This window comes from Monodon monoceros, unplaced genomic scaffold, assembly GCF_005190385.1.
Source record: "Monodon monoceros isolate NGI ecotype Baffin Bay Population unplaced genomic scaffold, NGI_Narwhal_1 Super_Scaffold_18, whole genome shotgun sequence".
Taxonomy (NCBI): domain Eukaryota; kingdom Metazoa; phylum Chordata; class Mammalia; order Artiodactyla; family Monodontidae; genus Monodon; species Monodon monoceros.
In genome coordinates this window covers 16,320,428-16,340,544 of record NW_021703774.1, presented here as the reverse complement: position 1 = coordinate 16,340,544, position 20,117 = coordinate 16,320,428, and the positions used below count along the sequence as shown (strand labels likewise).

The 20,117-nt window shown below is 37.4% G+C and overlaps 1 long non-coding RNA gene across 1 annotated transcript in view; it reads left to right on the top strand.

Moving 5' to 3' along the window:
* The window catches only part of LOC114898158, a 48,667-nt gene extending 29,649 nt beyond the window's left edge, over positions 1-19,018 (top strand). The window contains exon 4 of the long non-coding RNA XR_003794290.1: positions 18,145-19,018. This is a non-coding gene — a long non-coding RNA (uncharacterized LOC114898158). The remainder of the gene's footprint in view (positions 1-18,144) is intronic.
* The last annotated feature ends 1,099 nt before the right edge of the window (positions 19,019-20,117 follow it).

Below are 20,117 nucleotides of genomic sequence, written 5' to 3'. Positions count from 1 at the left end.
AATGAAACAAGACCCTGTAGCTTGCGGAGGCCTGGCTAGTCCCCCCATGACAGCGCGCTCAACCTTATCTGCTTGCTGTGCTTTTATGGTCATGAAGATTATAAATTATATGGCTGCTTTCTTAGCCCTCTTACCTTCCTCCAACCTCTCTCCACCAACCCTCCATGTACCTGTCAGGCTTCACCAAAGATGCACTAAATTCTAAATGGTGGAAAACTGACTCTGCATAATGGTGGGTGAAAAGGACCAGGGAGCCTTATATTCCTATTCAGATGGCAGCCAACTTTGCCTGAGAAATAAAAAGGGAAATTCCTGGGAGAAAAATCGCAGAGAGAACACATATTTTCATATTCATTTTTTCCTCTAAAAGTAGAGCAAAGGGACCAAAATCAATCTAATGCATGTGTATTTTTTCTGTTATTTCTACTGGTGGAATAAAACCCATAAGCAACCTCTGAGATCGCTATACACACAGAACTGTTATTGATTTCCACAGCTATTTTATATGGGAGACACAAATGCAGGATGGCTTTCGGGGATTTTACTAGATCTGGGAAACCTCATTTGGGAAGCAGAAAAGAAGTTGGAGAAAAGTTGGGTCAGGAATACGGACCCACCACTATTCACTCATGTTACAAAATATTTGGGAAATTAAATTAGAAGATCTCAGAATTCCCTTTCAAGTCTAAAATTTTAAGTCAGCCCCGCCATCTTATGATTATTTGGGAGTAAATATAATCTCACCTACCCACCACTGACACCATATTTTAGTCTTCTCAAAGTGTGGTCCCCAGACCAGCAGAATCAGCATCACTCATTAAAAATGCAAAGGCTTAGCATCACCCTGTTACCAAGTCCAAGCTCATACTGCTCACCACATGACAGGCCAATAAATCAAGAGAAGAGTTTTTGGGGTAAGGCATAGTGACTTTATTTGGAAAACCAGCAGACTGAGAAGATGGTGGACTAGTGTCCCAAAGAATCATCCTCCCCGTGTTAGAATTCAGGCCTCTTTTATACTAAAAGGGGAGGGGGATGCAGTCCTTGTTTTAGCCAGATTCCGGAGATGTGTTAATTTCTTTTTTCCTGCAGCCATTCATGGTGGGCCTGGGCAGGATGTTTCCTGTGAGCCAAACAAGGTATTTTAACTTAACGCTCATTACTTGGGAGGCAGGGTTCCTGGAGATGGGCCATTATGTATAATTTAAGCTTATAGGAAACATCCCTTTAGTGCTTAACTTGAATACAAAAGTTAGCTTAACAGAATACAAAAGTTCTTCCTTATTACAACCTAACATCTGCTGTATTAATGACTCTGGTGGTGGGGGTCCAGTAATATGTGGATTAACACACCTTCCAGGTGATTCTCATGCATGGCCAAGTTTGAGACCCACTGACATAATACTTACATTATGGTTCATTTATACATATGTTCCTCCATGTATTCTATGATAAACTTCTTGGAGCAGGAACGTATTGGTTTTGCTCTAACTTTAGCTCATCGATTAGGAGTGAGGCACAGCCTTTGCTTTCCTGGAGATTATAATCAAGTAAGGAACATAAAACTAGCAACCCTCAATGTGTGAAAGAGATGGGTTTCTCTCTACTCATCATTTGGAGAATCATGAGTGTGGGAGTGACAGACACATATTTGATGCCCTGCTTTTCCCCATCCACAAAGGCGCAAATGAGCTGCTTACTTTTGCTGGACAAGCTTTAATATATCTTTGTAAATTAAAAATCTAAGTGGTAATGTTTGATAACAGTACAAAATGCAACTTAAATTTCGTGCCTAAAGATCAACTGGCATGGAAATATATTGGATTCTCTAGAAAATGATCATCATGCTGACATCACCTTTTTGGACATATCAGCACACTTTTGAGACAGGAAAAAGGACTGAGTACAATGTGCCAAGCCTTTTGATAAAGTTATCATGAACTCCATAAGTGAGGAAGACGTTGCTAACCTTCTCCAAGGAAGAACTCAGAGTGAAGAGTCCCCACTGAACAAAGGATGTTTCATTGTCACTCCTTGCCTCAAAACACATTGAGCCAAGTCACAGTTAGTTTGAAAATGGTTGCAATTTTCAGATTTTGCCTTCTCCTCACGCTTTCAATAAAAGTGAGCCTGCCCTTTCTATGAACTTGTCAACAAAGAAGTAAGAACTAATGATAACATGCCTTTTAGATGACTTAAGAGTTAGTGCATCAATGTGGTTCCCTTCAGCAACTCTTCTTTATCTTGTTATTTTTCTTAATAAACCACACACACACAAATTACATGCACACAGCCATTCATTCATTCATCATTCATTTATGAAGTGGTCATGCCTATTTCCCATTACAAACCTTTTTATCCTACCATGTGTGGTTGGTCAATCATAACAATCTTTTGCCTGTCTTCCCGCCTTCTGTTTCTCCATCTTCAGAGTTCACCTCCTCTTTACTAATCGCATTTTTCTTATTTGCCCTCAGGGTCCCTCACATTTATTGCATTAGAAGACGAAGGGCGTAGTAGCCCTATTCACATGGGTGAGAAGTGTTGGAAGAGATTAGAAGGTGGATAGAAAGGACTGTTTGGACTTAATGTATTTGAGGTGCCTGTGGGACAAACATGTGGAAATTATTTCCAATATGCATGGGTCCAGGGCTCAGAAGGAAGATGCGGTGTGATGAATTAAGGATACACATGGTAGTTTAAAGTCCAGATGTAGATGAGATCACTGCAGAGATTAAGCAAAGGGAAATGAGATTTGAGCACAGAGTAGGTTCCCAGTAAATGTTTGCTGTTTGTGGCATTTTACTGGGAAATTTACTACTAGTATGTGTGTCATGATCCTTTTAGGTTGTCATGACCTGACCCTTTGAGGTTACGAAACTTGCTCATTCCTGGTGTTCATTACGGATTCTAACTCTCCACTTCAAAAGTTACTTTAAAGAGAGATATTCCTAGAAATTTTGGTTAATCAAATGGCAGCTCAGTGGATGGAAGACTTCCAAAATAAATACTGAAAATAGGTTTTAACCCTCACCCCTCTTAAGGCTAAGAAAAGAAGTCTGCTTTTTGTAGGAGGAAAATCCAATAGGAGCTATAGTCAGAGAAGAAATGCTAGCAGGGACTTCAGAGATCAAAGCTGAAGCGCTTATTTCCTATGAGAGGAGACTGAGGCAAAGAACGGTTAAGAAGCTAACGCAAGGCCTCCTGCTTAAAACTGGCAGAAATCTCAACCCGTGTCATCTGAACAACAGATTTAGAGAAAGACTCTTTACGTTCTGATAATGCTGGGAATGCTCCCTGGAGCTTAAAGGGTCAAAATAATGACCTATTTCACAATTTCAAATTAAAACGTAAAAATTTCAGTTACATTTTTACTTAATTGAAAAAGGAAGGCAAGGTCTGGTGTAAGGTAACTTCTTAAGTTTCATTGTTTTTGTTTTCTTCAGCTGTTTTTTGTGTTTTTTGTTTGTTTGTTTTAAGAGGGGAATGTGGATTGGAACAGATAACATTAGGTCACTTTTAGCTTCAAAATGTGGCATTCTGTAATTCCTAAAAATCATAATATACTTGTGTAAGGAAGGATGAGAATGTCAGTAAATCAAATAATAACACTCATGCTAACATTTCATAATTATAAAAATATTCAAAATTCTTGATCAATACAATCAATTGTAAAGTGAAGATTTTGCTTGCCTTGTTCTAGTTTGTCTGATAATCTATATACACAGCTCTTTTTTTTAAAAAATTGAATTATCGTAGATATGGGTGATTTCTACAGTCTAAAGAGCCATACTATAACATTCAAAGGAAAACTTTAGACTATTATTTCAGAAGAACGGGCAAAAGTAATAGTTTCTTCTTTCTTCATACTCTACATTTTTTTCCTCCATGTTAATGAATGTTTTAAGTGTGAAAGCCCAAACTTCACAAGTACCTAATTCTTCCTTTAAAAAGAACGACACTACCTTTTTCCTGACTTCCCACCACATAAATTGGTAGTGGTGGAGGAGAGGGGAAGAGTGAGTTTTAGAAATTAAAGAAATGATCATCTCTAATATCCTCTTCCAGTCCTGCAGGTGACTCACTGCAGCTAATAGCAATAAAACATCTTTTATGTGTAGCCGAATTCAAGAATCTGCCGATTATTTATGGATCTGACATTAGTTTGTTATGTATTATTCATTCAACAGACATTTTTCAACCTCGACTTCTGTGCTGGGTAATCAGGTAAAAAAATATATGATGTAACACCAAACAGTTGCTTTTGTTGAACTGAGGGAGGAAACTCTTCCATTAGGCAGAACTTTTCAAAAGCAACTTAGAGCACGATATGGAGTAATTATGGAAGTTGGTAGCAGGAAAAAGAGATAACGCAATTCCTTCATCATTGCCCTAATCAATTCAACTTGTAAAACCACTAGAAATGCCTAAATCTTTTGACAGATTCACAAATATGCAAACAGAGTCACAATGATAAGATGAGAGAGAAAGTTTTACTGTTCGGTATGAACATCAAACAATATTTTTATGAATTACAGAGATTTATTTAAGAGTTCCTTCTCTTTCCCCCATAAAATACATACAAAACATTTCTGAAAATCAGCAAACAATCAAAGTCACCCAAAGTTTTTGATTTCCTTGCTTGCCATCCAAAAATGACCGTGAGGCTGTAACAAGATAGAACAGTATATTAGAAGTAGGCTTGGTAGATAAGACAAAGCAACCCTAAAAGAAAATCCTGAACCACATACTCAATGTGGTTGAGTATGTTAAGGACAGTCAATTCTAGACGTGTATCACAAGGATGTTTCTGGGGTTAATGTTAAATCTTTTAGAAAATTCAGAGTAAAAAATCTTTAAAGGTGGAGATAATACAGCATGGTGTGCAGAATAAAGATTGTGGTTAAAAGACCCAGGTTTAAATCCTCCTATAAAACTTAGTTTTCTCATTTTTAAAATAGGCATAATAATTCCTACCATGCAGGATTGTTATAAAAAGAAATAGGCAACAAGTAAGTGGTCATTTATAATAGTGGTTCTCAATAGGAGATGACTTTGTGCCCTCTTTCCTGTCTCCCACCCCAGGGGACATTTGGCAAAGTCTAGCGACATTTTTGGTTATCACAACTAGAGAAGGGGTATTACTGGTATCTAGTGTTCAGAGGCCAAGGATATTACTGGGCACCCTATAAAGCACAAGACAGGCCCTACAACAAAGAATTATCTGGCCCAAGTATCCATAGTGTGAAGGTTGAAAAATCCTAGTAAGTACAGAGCATAGCAGGTGGGTAGGAAATCATGGTTATTACCATTACCTACAATACTTCAATACTAGATCTTACATAAAAAAGAAGCATTGTGTATGTGGGGTGAATAGACTAAATATTTTTCTAGCCCTTATGAATGAACTCCAAGATCTCCCTGGAGATGTACATAATCCATTGTACAGCTTGAATACTATTCTCAATTAGCTCTAGTGACATCCAAAATGGATCTAGGTTGAGACAGGCTTGTATGAATGTATAAAGGAATTTCCTGTCAATGTTACTGTTTGTCAAATAGCCAGCCTCTTGACAGGCAAAACAACTAAAACTTAAGACGGGCATAGGCTGGAAAGGTAATTTAAAATCGTTTGTCAAGGTTGATTTTCCAATATGTTCTGTCTTAGATCCATCTCTGTTATGATTACTTGGTTATTTCTTCCCACTCTTTCCTCCCTTACCATGAGCTGAATTTGGGTGTTCTCCTCACAACTCCCTTACCAGGACAGTTAGACTTTGGGTCAGTGGGACACAGCATGCTATCTATAGAATATATTCGAAAGCCCATGGTCCATGAAAGTCTTAAATTTTTATTTCTGTGCTTTCCTGTAAATATAACAACATTCCTCTATCTTCTCTATTATGGAAATATCCTATGATGTTCCTCTGTAGGAATTTTTTCCATGGTAACTTTGAAAAAAATCACAAAGTACTTAGAGAATTTTTTTGACATACCAATAAACCAACCTAAAAAATGCAATCCATTACATCAGATTCTGACATTTTCTAAGAAGGATCTGTATTCAATTAAATCTAGTTTCTCACACATGGTTTTTAGGATTTTTTTTTTTGGATTTGACATCCTCATGTACAAGTTTCCATCTTCATTTTGTCATGTAACAATTCGGAACACTCTTTTTTTTAACTTCTTTCCCAGCTTGCCTTCACCATCCATGAGACGGTTCATCACTTCTGTCTCACTATGGTGATTGTACTTTTCCACTTTTCTAATTTGGCTCATGCACATTTTTGATTACTCTTTCATATTCAGTGTTGGTTATTTATTTACACAAGAGTTAAAACATCGGCTGTTTTATTACTCTTTGTATTTCTACAAAGTGTCTAATGCAATGCAGGCACACCACAAGCCTTCCAATAAATGAGGATTCAACGAATAAAGACCTACTCACATGCAACCAAGTTATGATGTAAGCACTGTTGATTCCCAAAGAGTGATTTGTTTACACAGTCTTATCAATGCTGCCTTGGTTCTTTCTGCTTTATGTTTAAAACATCATGAACATGTTACAGGTGAAATTTATCTGTAAATAGTACCAGATGTTACAGTAGATCTAAGCTTTATAGCCACAAGAAGGATTTTAAGAAATATTGTTAAGAGTTTGTATCTATTTTGAACACCTTAAAGTCCCTGAATAGGATACAACATTGTATCCTTGATAAGTATGAAATGAAATGAAGTTAGGCAAAATCTTAATTATAAATAAAGTCCCCACACTGATGCAGTTCATTTTTTATTAGTTACCTATCAAATGGCACTGGACTAAAAATTCCTTACTGAATATTTAGTTTTATAACATGCTGTCAAAACAAGGGATTTTGATATGTCAATATGACTTTTAAATCAATATTATTAATTGAAACTGAGAAAACATTTCAGCCTTGCCTTCAATCCAACAAATATTTATGGAATACCTATTATGTGTTAGATGCTATTCTAGGTACTGGGCATATAGCAGTGACCATACCTTTTGTCCTTAAAACTTACACGTGCAATCTGTATTCATTTGCACTGGAGGTGTATGGAGAGAATAGTAGTTTGCTTCTTAAATAAGTTAATAAATATGCTGTTTGCATTTTCTGACGTATTTACTTACTTGATGATCTGGATTTCACATGAAAGAATCAACATAGTAAGGAAAGAAGGCATGAATTCTTTTTGTATTCTTTCCAAACGTTCGAGACTGAATAGTTTCAAAGCTGTTACCTAGAATGCTTCAATAATGGTTTGGTGAATTCCCAATTAGGATGACTTTTTATTTTACTTTCTAATTTACTGTTTTACTTACACATAATCACTGTTCATTGTCTTACAGAAATATACTTACAAATGGCTATCTAGTTACATATTTAGGTGTGTTCAAATTTTAATATTTTATTTTAAAATAGAGAATTTGAGGATAGGGAAAAATAAGCAGAAAAAAAAAAAACTTACCTCTGGTCATTAGTGTAAATCCAGTTGTCTGTACTTTACAGGGAATTAGTCGCTTTTTAGAAAGAGCTTTTAATTGCTTAATCTAAGTAATGTGGGCAATGGCATACGTGTTTTATTTTAGAGTCTATCTAGCCCACTCAGAAAATGTAATGGACCTAATTTTCATTTAGTATAGGTCTGTGCAGTTCCTAAAACATCTAAATGGCTATTAATTTAATCAGGTAATTTAACTATAGCTCTAGAAAAGGCCACCAGCTAGTTGTCACGCAATGATTATGAGGATGACATTTCTATCCCATGATGCCAACGGCAGACTTTGATACATCATTTTCTTTTTGAAGGTTAAACTCAGATAACCTGCCTTTGGCATTTAATTAGCTACATATTAAACACTTTTTTAATAATAAAATGATTAAAAATTTTATTGCTTCTCAAATGAGGCCCTTTTTGATAGATTTAATGACTCGGTTAGAGCTCTATAGTTTGTGAACCAAACCTTACTTAGGCCAGTATGTAGTAATGATATGCTTTACAGCTTACAAAATCTGTATTTTATTCAAATGATGGCCATAATCATTTTGGATAAAACTTATAATGCTTTTTTCTGTATTTGTAAGTCTAACTGTTAAACGTCATTGGAAAGTAACCAGAAACCCCTTGATTCAAAATTTCCAGAAATTATCAAGTTCAAGATGAACAAAGAGACCATGAAATCTGTTTAATGTGCTGAATCTTATATACTAATTGTTTACATTTCAAAAAAATCACTTGTCACCATTGAATATCTGCCAAAAATAATACAACTATTGTAGAAATGATGGAGAAGTGTGAGTAGACTGCAAATCCCCATCCGTATTTTCACTTAATATTAGCTCTTTCTTCAGTGAAAACGGTCATCAGGAGACTCTTCATTGTTCATTCTTAGTACGAATTGAGAGAAGGGGGAGTTAAAATATCTGTAAAATAGGTTGAAGAGACCGAAAGCTATCATGCAAGAACAGGGTGTAACTACAGTCTGAATACAAGCGACCGTTGTCCTTTTATTCATTTTTAAAGTTTTTTATTTAATTTCGAATTTATTTTATTATTTATATACGCAAAGGTTTTAAGTGCTCAGTCCAATGACATTTGACAAAAGTATACAGCAATATGACCACCACCTCAATCAAGCTATGGAACAATTCAATTATCACTCACACTTCCTCATGCCTCTTTCTAGTCAGCTGCCCAACTGTTTTGAATTCTGTCACCATAACTTAGTTTTGCTTGTTTTAGAGCATCATGTAGATGTAATTATATGGGGGACATACTTCTTTTGCTTGTCACATTATTTTTGAGGTATACAGTATTCAAGATTTTGCTCCTCTTAGTAGCTTGTTCCTCTTTATGGCCGTGTTCACACTCCATTGTGTGAGTACATCACAACTGTTTATCCATTCACCTGTTGATGTATGTTTGGGTTGTTTCTAGCTGTTTACTATTATTAAGTAAGCCATGAACATTTTAAAATAATTTTTTGAACATGTTTTTATTATTATTGACTAAATATCCAAGAGTAGCACTGCTGGGTCATTATAATACGTGTATCTTTAACTTGAGGAGAAACTTTAACTTGAGGACACTTTTGATGTAGCTGTCAATGGACCTGCATCTACTCCCTTCAGCATAAAAAGATAAAAGGATATAATGAATACTATTCAGTGCAAAGTATAATGTGAGGTTGTTTAGAATTTTAATTGTGATTATCTTCTGTCTGTAGATGTAGTAATTTTCTCTTTGGTGGTTTGACAGAATGGTCCCCCTCTTATTCCATATCAACAGATTACCACTTTTATTTCGGGTTTAGGTAAATGTGGACTTGTTTTTTGGGATTTTGGTTGTTAGAGAAAATAAGGGAAAAAACATAAACACAAATTATTAATCAAATTAAGATGACTGATATAGAAGAGGCTACCTGTTATTTTGTCAAATGTATATCTCTTTTTACATTAATGAACTTTCTAAGTAATCAAGCTATGTAGATGGCAATAATTTTGGTCATTAAGATCTTTAGTCAGCAACAAATAAGCACATTTTACTATTAATCCACGTTACTCACTTTTAACTTTTTATGGAGCATTTTGTTAATTATAGTACAGAAATTTTGAGAACATCTGTGAACTATAGAAATATCCTTGACCTTTGATCTTGTGAAAAGAAATTTATTACAGTTTGACTCTATCAGCTTAGAATACATTCCTGTTTACATAGAACCTTTATCTTTAAGCTAATTGTATACAATCGTATATAATTATGGTGTCTCGGTAGAAACTAACAATTTTGAGTCAAATAAAATGGTCTGGAGGCACTTTATTTTAACTTTACTTAATGAGTTGCCACCTCTTTTTGATGATCTAGAGCTTCACTGCCCAGTAAGGTAGCCACTGGCTACATGTGGTTATTGAGCACTTGAAGTGTGGCTAATCAGGATGGAGACTTAGTACCAAAGATAAAAAATCTCATTAATAATTGGCATATTGATTATGTATTGAAATGATAATACTTGGCATATGTGGGTTAAACAAAATATGATATTAAAATGAATTTCACCTGCTTCTTTTTGTTCTTTTCAACATGGCTATTGGAAAATTTTAAGTTACATATGTGGCTCCCATTTTATTTCTATCGGACAGAGTTCATCAAGATGTATATTCTCCTGCTATAGAAAATATAGAGCAAGTATCGCTACATGCTAATTGTCTGTTTTCATGGATATGAACTGAGAGTGGTTTCAATAGGTAACTGATCCACAGAGTCCCCTAGAATGGAGCTCTGATGAGTAAGAGAATGGCTAGGAGGAGAAATCTTAGCTCGCCCGAAATACCTAAGCTCTGTAGATGGCAGAAGACCAATTCTCCCAGCAACTTGATAGACCCTCCCCGTGCTGAAGTTCCAGATTGTTGAAAGGCATTTATACCAGTTCTTACGAGAGTGAATTGAGGGTGAATGGATAAAGTGAACGGCATTCCATCCTGGATCCTCTATTCTCATTTCAAACCTTGATGATCACCATTCTGCCTATGCATCATTTGCATTTATCCTCATGCAGTCTCAACACAGAAGACCAGGATGAACTCAAGTGAAGAACTAACCTACCCTGAGGCAACTAGAGACTTAAAATTTGAAAGTAAAACTCCACTGAATTTTTGTTCATGTTCTGTGCATAACTTAAGAATGCAGTAGAGAATTGAAGCATAGATCCATCCCTAAAAAAGAATAAACAAAAAAAGATTTGTAGACAAATGACTGAATGGCCAAATTAGGCATTTGATTTGAGGCATTCGTAGAATTCCCCCTTGTGTGTTTGGATGCTACCAAAAGGCAGGCTGTATGGGGTAATGGAAACATGAATGTTTGGGGAAAAGACCAAGGAAGGTTCTCTGGCTTCTGGGAAAATTCCCATCTACCTCAGGAGTACTTGGGGCATGGTCCTCATTGATAACTTCTAAAAGTGAGTCTATAGAGGGTATAATTGAAAGAGTTATGAAAAAAGAAAGAAAACAATTTCACCCTATTGACAAAAGGACTACAACCTTAATTTGCTCACCTGTGTATAGGATGCTACATCAAATGGAAATCTACCTGCCACCCCTCTAAGTTACTCTGTTTAGAAAGACCTCTGCTTGCTTAGACTTCCTTCTATAAATGTAATGCTTGCTGAAATGTCAAATTGAGACTTAGACTACCTATACATATTTTACCCACCAAATAGAAGCTATATGTGCTTCCTCAAACAAGCTCTATCAATGCATTTGAATCATGTTATGTTTTCATAACACCAAACGATTCACTGATGTGTGAAAGGACCAGTAAATCGGCAAGTTGCTTGTTCTGTGTAAATCCAGTGAGCTCATGTATTTGAGTAATTAGACTGGAGGTGCAGCTGTTTGGTGCCATGAAGCTTCTAGTCCTCGGTGAGACAGAGATCCAGGAACTGTTATTTCTTATTGAAAAAATGCTCATGAATGTGACACCGAATTTCTGAACTATGCAATCCAGAGCTCTTTGTATATCCTTATCAATCATAGCTTATATGAATAACCATTGAATTATCAGAGACGTAGGCAGTCTTCTTTAAGTATAAAAAGGCACTATGATACAGCATTTAAGAGCAAAGATGCTGGAGCTAAACTGGGCTCTGCTACCTACAAGCTGTGTGTCCCTAGGTACTCACCATTCTGTGCCTATTTCTTCATCTTTAAAATGGAATAATAATAGCACTTAATTCATGGAGTTATTCTGAAAATTAATGAATTAATAATTTTAAAATGCCTTGAAAAGTGCTTGACATATCTAAGCTGTTAATTATTACATATTTTATATTGCAATTGAGGAAGTCTCACTAGTTCAATGGAAGTTACGGCTGCATCCGTTTAGGAAGATGTCAACCTAAGGTTCTATGGCCTTGGTCACAAAGAGCTGAAGCTGATTTCCTACAGCCCTTCAACAAACTGCTAAAGATGAGTTCTATCTCTTCTCCATGGGAAAGCATTTTGAAACAGGGACCTAGAGGCAATGGAGCCCTTTCTACTTACCAACTACACATTTTTCTTTTACGTGAGATAATTATGTAAAAAACTGTGCAAGCTAGCCATCAACTGGCATCCATTTCTGCAACCCAAGCTTTTAGCACAATCTTTGGCACAGAGCTAAGACACCCAGTAAATAATCCTAATCACATCCAAAGTTGCTATGGACTGAATATTTGTCTTCCCCCAAATTCATATATCGAAGCTCTAACCCACAATTGTTGGAATTTGGAAGTGGGGCCTTTGGGAGATAATTAGCTTTCCATGAGGTCGTGAAGGTGGGAACCTCATTATGGGATTAGTGCGCTTATAAGAAGAGGAAGAGAACAAAGCCCTCTCCTCACCATGTGAGGATACAGCAAGTCTGCAAACCAGGAAGAAAGAGCTTACCAAACACTGAATCTGCCCTTGACCTTGGACTCCCCAGCCTCCAGAACTGTGAGAAATAATGTTTGTTGTTTAAGCCACTCTGTCTATGGTATTTTGGTATAGTAGCCCAAACTGACTATGACAACAGCTAACATTTGTTAAGCATTCTTGCCAGACACTGTTCTACACATTCTATATATATTAATTTTCAATCCTCATAATTCCATGAAATATATACTATCATTATCTTATTACCCCTATGTTGAAGATGGATACCAAGGCACAAAGAGGTTATATACCTAAGATGACCCAGCTAGAGAATGGTCACACTGATATTAAGACATGAGCAGTCTGGTGTGGAGCCTGCACTTTCGATCACTACATTATACTGCAATAAATATCTTCTAAATGAATGAATCAGTGCACACTCAGGACACGATTTTCCATCACAATTTTATTGTTAATGTTTCCTTCAAATAAAGAGCAAAGATTTCCCTGGAGGAAAAATTTGAAACAATACCGAGATATGATAGAACAACTATGCATAAAGTGTGGGTTCAACACATATAGGCAGTTTTGAACAACATTCACCACGTCTCCAGGGAAGGGTGAATATGAAGTCCATGGTAATTCAGTCCAGGGACCAAGGGGCAGGGAAATGGAAGCGTTACCTTGGAGAATGGCTCATGATCTAGAGAGTTAGGATAGTATATGTTACATGCATCAATTCAGGCTCCAGACTTCCAGGGACCTCTTACACCTAAGATACCTAAGGCACGTGACCTAACAGCTTTCAACTTCAGTTTCTTCCTCTGAAAAATGGGAATAATATTAATCCCTACCTCTTGGGGTTGTTGTGAGAACTGAATGAATTGGATGTGTGCAAAGCAAGGAATACGGTGCCTGACCCACAGCGAGTCCTCAATAAGTGTCTGGTGTGTTGTTAGTGCCGGGGCTCTAAATCTCATCTCTGTAAGCTCCTGAGAGCTTTTTGTTGAGTCGTTTTGGCCTCTTGCTTCTGGTTTTCTCTCTGGAGAATTGTCAGGGTGCCCTTGTGATTTAGTCAGGCTTCAAGAAGAGGTTTACTAAAACCACAGATGCTCCTGATCAGGCTGGCTCTGTCGGTCATGGGTTTCTTGCTCAGAGCAGGGAGACTTCTCTCCAGCTTTCTCTTGGCTTGGATCAAGTTGCTTCAACAGACCAGCATCTCTCTTTCAATCCAGATCTACTTGCCTACAAGCTATAAATCAGCTTGGAAAACACGTTTTTCTACAAGTCCAGGCGTAAAAAAATAGACCTGATTTCCTCATAGTGCCTGCAGTGCCTCCCTCTGAGACAAAGCCAGGTTGATTTGTTTTTTCCAGAGCAACATGAGTGCCATTAGTGCAATTGTATCAGTAAACTTCTTTTGTCAACAGACATTCCCAGCTAGGGACTTGGGCACTGATAAGATACAAGCCAAATGTGTATTTAATCATTAGATCTATATATTTATTTATTTATTTATTTAACATCTTTATTGGAGTATAATTGCTTTACAATGGTGTGTTAGTTTCTGCTGCGTAACAAAGTGAATCAGCTATACGTAAACATATATCCCCATATCTCCTCCCTCTGCGTCTCCCTCCCACCCTCCCTATCCCACCCCTCTAGGTGGTCACAAGCACCCAGCTGATCTCCCTGTGCTATGCGGCTGCTTCCCACTAGCTATCTATTTTACGTTTGGTAGTGTATATATATCAATGCCACTCTCTCACTTCGTCCCAGCTTACCCTTCCCCCTCCCCATGTCCTCAAGTCCATTCTCTACATCTGTGTCTTTATTCCTGTCCTGCCCCTAGGTTCTTCAGAACCACTTTTTTTTTAGATTCCATATATATGTGTTAGCATACGATTCTTGTTTTTCTCTTTCTGACTTACTTCATTCTGTATGACAGACTCTGGGTCCATCCACCTCACTACAAATAACTCAATTTTGTTTCTTTTTATGGCTGAGTAATATTCCATTGCATCTATGTGCCACATCTTCTTTATCCGTTCATCTGTCGATGGACACTTAGGTTGCTTCCATGTCCTGGCTATTGTAAATAGTGCTGCAATGAACATTGTGGTACATGACTCGTTTTGAATTATGGTTTTCTCAGGGTATATGCCCAGTAGTGGGATTGCTGGGTCGTATGGTAGTTCTATTTTTAGTTTTTTAAGCAACCTCCATACTGTTCTCCATAGTGGCTGTATCAATTTACATTCCCACCAACAGTGCAAGAGGATTTCCTTTTCACCACACCCTCTCCAGCATTTATTGCTTTTAGATTTTTTGATGATGGCCATTCTGACTGGTGTGAGATGATACCTCATTGTAGTTTTGATTGGATTTCTCTAATGATTAGTGATGTTGAGCATCCTTTCATGTGTTTGTTGACAATCTGTATATCTTCTTTGGAGACATGTCTACTTAGGTCTTCTGTCCATTTTTGTATTGGGTTGTTTGTTCTTTTGATATTGAGCTGCATGAGCTGCTTGTATATTTTGGAGATTAATCCTTTGTCAGTTGCTTTGTTTGCAAATATTTTCTCCTATTCTGAGGGCTGTCTTTTCGTCCTGTTTATGGTTTCCTTTGCTGTGCAAAAGCTTTTAAGTTTCATTAGGTCCCATTTCTTTATTTTTGTTTTTCTTTCCACTTCTCTAGGAGGTGGGTCAAAAAGGATCTTGCTGTGATTTATGTCATAGAGTGTTCTGCCTATGTTTTCCTCTAAGACTTTTACAGTGTCTGGCCTTACATTTAGGTCTTTAATCCATTTTGAGTTTATTTTTGTGTATGGTGTTAGGGAGTGTTCTAATTGCATTCTTTGACATGTAGCTGTCCAGTTTTCCCAGCACCACTTATTGAAGAGGCTGTCTTTTCTCCATTGTATACTCTTGTCTCCCTTATTAAAGATAAGGTGACCATATGTGCATGGGTTTATCTCTGGGCTTTCTATCCTGTTCCATTGATCTATATCTCTGTTTTTGTGCCAGTACCATACTTTCTTGATTACTCTAGCTTTGTACTATATAGTCTGAAGTCAGGGAGCCTGATTCCTCCAGCTCTGTTTTTCTTTGTCAAGATTGCTTTGGGGACTTCCCTGGTGGCGCAGTGGTTGACAGTCCGCCTGCCGATGCAGGGGACGCGGGTTCGTGCCCCGGTCCGGGAAGATCCCACATGCCGCGGAGCGGCTGGGCCCGTGAGCCATGGCCGCTGGGCCTGCGCGTCCGGAGCCTGTGCTCCGCAGCGGGAGAGGCCGCAGCAGTGAGAGGCCCGCGTACCGCAAAAAAAAAAAAAAAAAAAAAAATCACTTTGGGGAACTTGGACGTATATATGTCTTAGGCTCCATACACAGGGATTTTACTAAGAAGGGAGAAAGCTTTTTCTCAAAAGATGGTCTTGTGCTAAAAAAAAACCCCAAATTTCTTCCCCCTTTAAATTTCTAAAATGCTATAATTCTTCAGAAGGATACTAGACCCTCGATACTGTGTAAAAGCATAAAACTTTGTCATAGAGAGACCTGGTTTCACGTCTTGGTTCATTTGCCTACTAGCTGTGTAAATTTGGACACATGTGATGCATTCTTTCCAGGCAACTCCCTGCAGCATCCCTGTTCTTCATCTGGAAAGTGGGGATAAAAATACCAATTCTTGTACGAGGTTTTATAAAGGATGAAAGGAAACAATCCATATAAATTCCTTATCATGGGCCTTATATATAATAAGAGCTCAATAAATGGTAGCAATTATCACTGTCACTGACAATTTGTTTTTAGTGTTCCTGTTGGTGACATACTACTTGAATAGTTTTGGTTGAGTTTGACACCTCCTGTTCCTATGATTTTGCAGATTTGAAATTGATAAGAAAAGCAAGATGATTTGTTATGTATGTAATATAACTTATTGCCTTGTGCTTGAAACTTCATTGAAGTAGAGCTCTCTGTACGTAATTGGAAGGTAGCTAACAACACACAAGAAAATAATGATGGTAAAGATAATTCTTGTTATTGACTGAGCTCCCACTATGTTCCAAGGACTATTCCAGGTATTTTATGTACAACACTCTATTAGAAATATGTTCTTATTTTTAATTTACAGATGAAGAAACTGAAGCTTGAAGAGTTTGCTTGCCCATAACTGGCTTATAAGAAGAGCCAGTATTCTAAACTTCTGCTATCTGAGTCAGATATGGACTTGATAAATCTAAAGATAGGAATCCTATGTTAATTATTATTTTTGTCTCCTCGAGTTTTTATTGTGAGAATGAGAAAGTGAATGAAAAATAATGAAGATAATGGGGTAGAAAATGTTTAGGATATGAGCAACAAGATTTCTAACCTATTATTAAATTTAAAAACACACACACAAAAAAACCTTTCCAAGCAAAATTGGTGGTCTTCGGAAGAAACAGGTGGAATAATTTGAAATTGTTCAATTTTGAAATTGCCATCCCTAAGAGATTTTTTTATCCTTTACTCTCAAATAGGCATACTTTTCTAAGGGCTGGCTTATTCTTTTTTTTTTTATTATTTCAAATTTTTGATAAATTTTATTGGAGAAAAAAATCAGATGAGGAAATAGAAAGTAACTGGGCGATAGACGGTGGGGCGCAAAGGCTACTTTAATTGTGTGGCCAGGGAAAGCTTTTCTGAGTTTATGACATTGAGGCTGAGAAAGACAGAGTCATGGAAATACCCAGGGAAAAGGCTGGGGGCAGGGGAGTAGCAAACGCTAAGACAGCCAGGAGGCCTGTCTGACAGGGCTTGCTTATTCTTACAGCTTATTGGTCAGCATTTACTAATGTCTTAATGGAGAAGTTTTGAGCAGTTTAGGAAGTGACATGATAAAGGGGGTTATGGTGGTGAGGAAGAGATTGTAATTTTTGGTAATTTTCTACTTGTCTTCTTTCTCCAGGCTTTTAGGTGAGTCATTAGCTTTGTCCAAGGAGACGACTGCTGTTTGTAACCCTACTTTTTTTTTTTAATGCTGTTTTTTATTCTAATATATATATATATATATATATATATATATATATATATATATATTTTTTTTTTTTTTTTTTTACTACTAGACCTTTGGGTTTTTTTCTTTCTTTCTTTTTTTGGCCATGCAGCATGTAGGATCTTAATTCCCCAACCAGAGATTGAACCTGCCCCCTGTATTGGAAGCATGGAGTCTTAACCACTGGACCGCCAGGGAAGTCCCTGTAACCCTACTTTGTCAATGAACTTACCTTCAGCTGAAAAAGTGGGCAGCATTTTCCTTCCTTAATACAGCTGTAGGGTCTCCCTGTTTCTCTTGCCTCTGGCTGTTTCTTTTGCTATATCCTCACCTAATAAGATTTATTTGAGTTGAATATTCATATCACTCTTGCCTAAACCAACTTTCTTCCCTCCTTTTTGCTTTCCTGCTGTGGAGACGTTCTATTCATGCCAGTTTTATGATTTGGGGGAGGAGTTTTTCTTTTTAAGTCTCTTTTACCCTCTGGAGACCTTCAGAGGGTAGAGCGAAGACTGCTGATACTGGCCGTGTATCTCAGTTGGAGTGAAAAGCTAAGGATGGGGGGCAAAGGGGAGATATTCTACTTGCCTGTGATTTCACAGGACCCATTTCTGTACTTTGCTGAACAGGAAGGAAGCCTCCCAATGCTATCAGATCAACAGATACACATTTTTTTTGTTTTTTTCCAGACCAAATGCTCACTGGAGGGGAGTGATATGCTGACCAAAGACATCCCCAATCATGAAGCTGTCCTGCTGGGATTGTCCTGCCAGTGGTCGTTTTCCTTCCTGCCATCTCAAATACTCCCAACCCCAAAGCAAAGAGCCCCTCTGCACAAAGGTTGAGATTGCGTCCCAGCTGTGGCCATAACAGGGACATCGATCCTCATCTGTTCCCCACCACTGAATTCTCCACTGCGGGTTAGAAACAAGCAATGCAGCCTCCGCTACCAGCGACACCGGCGGGACCTGGCTTTTAGAAGTAAGATTAAATGGCTATTAGAAGAGGTGACGGCTATAACCTAACACTGTACAGAGAGACCAAGGTAATGAAGTAACACAGGTTTGTAGAATGTGGAGACCTGGAAGGCTCTTTAGACATCATTCTGGCCAACCCCTTTGCTTTACAGGTGAAGAAAACCAGGACCAAAGAGGTTAATTGACTCATCCAAGGTCATAGTGTGAATTATTGTCCTTTGGTTGTTCAGGTCACCCTTAAACAAAAATTTTTTTCCCAAGGTTTCTAAGAGTTCAGAGTTCATAGTCCATCAGCTTTAATAGTTTAAATGCTTCCCTTTAGAACTCATTCATCGGCGGTGAATCATGGGAACCTATCATGAACATGCCCCACATGTTATAGGTGATTTAAAAAGGGGAAAGAGGTTTCTGCACCTAATATCTTACAATTGAATTGGAGACTTAAGAAATATAAATAGCAAGAGGAAAAATGAAATTCTTATGTATGTAAAAAAAAAAAGAAATACTTGATGTATGCATGTAAATGCTGTGCATAAAGAGAATTCTATGGAGTAGGTGTCCTATGCTTTATCTTAAAGAAACTAAAGACCATGTGTTTGTATTAACATTTAGAGAGCCATTAATTTACTATTGGGATTATAAAGTAAAAGTGATAAATAACAATTTATATTTTGTGTTCTATAATGTCCAGGTATAAAGTTTCCTGGGCATTTCAGCAGCCACCAACATCACTGAAAATATGTTTATGTCCCACGAAAAAAATTCCATTTGAATCTTGGCTGTTTGAAACATAGCTTCCTCTCTTCATCCTTATTGCCGCATTTCTAGTATAAAGTGGTCAGATTAGATGATCTTTAAGGTTCTTACACATTTCCACTTTCCTTGATTAGCGAGTGACTAAGAACAAAAGGCAGGATAGTCCAGATGTTCTAGTAGGTTTACATTTGCACCTGCGAAAAGTCTTGAAGTACCTCAATAGGTTTAAATTATTTTTTGAGTGGTGAAATACCACTGAAAATTTTCTATGAAATTCTCCCAGGAAAATAACTGGTTTTAGAGTTCTGCACCGTTGATCTTGTAGTTCCAGGACAGATTTGGGATAATTATCGTGCTTTCCACTGGGTAGAACAATATTTTAGGATCAGAACAATCAAACTCAAATTATACAGGTGCAACCGTTTAACAAATGTGACACATATTTTACAATTTATATCAAACTGATGAGTCCCTTTGGTCTACCCATCAAAACATTGTCAGAGGTAAACAGGCACTCATTTTCCATGTGAATTTTTCCACGTTGCTGCTGGTAAACCGTTTCTGAGGGTATAATAGCAATAGCTGCCCCTGAAAGCCTCGAGCCCCAAATGATCATTTAAATGGTTCTTGTGCACAACTCGTGTTTACGGGTGCCAGGTCCCAGTGTTTCAGATACATAGAAACAGCCTTTGCCAATGCAGCTTTAGCCAGTAAGAATAGCTAATATTGATACTTACTGAGTGCTAACTATGACTATACTGAAAGTTTTGCATATATTATCTTATTTAATACTCCCAATAATCTGAAGACGCAGGTACTGTTATTATCCCCATTATACAGATAAAGAAACTGAATATTAGAAGGTTAAATAGTTTGCCTAAAATACATCTAGGAAACAGTAAAGCTGAGATCTGAAGCCAGATGTACTG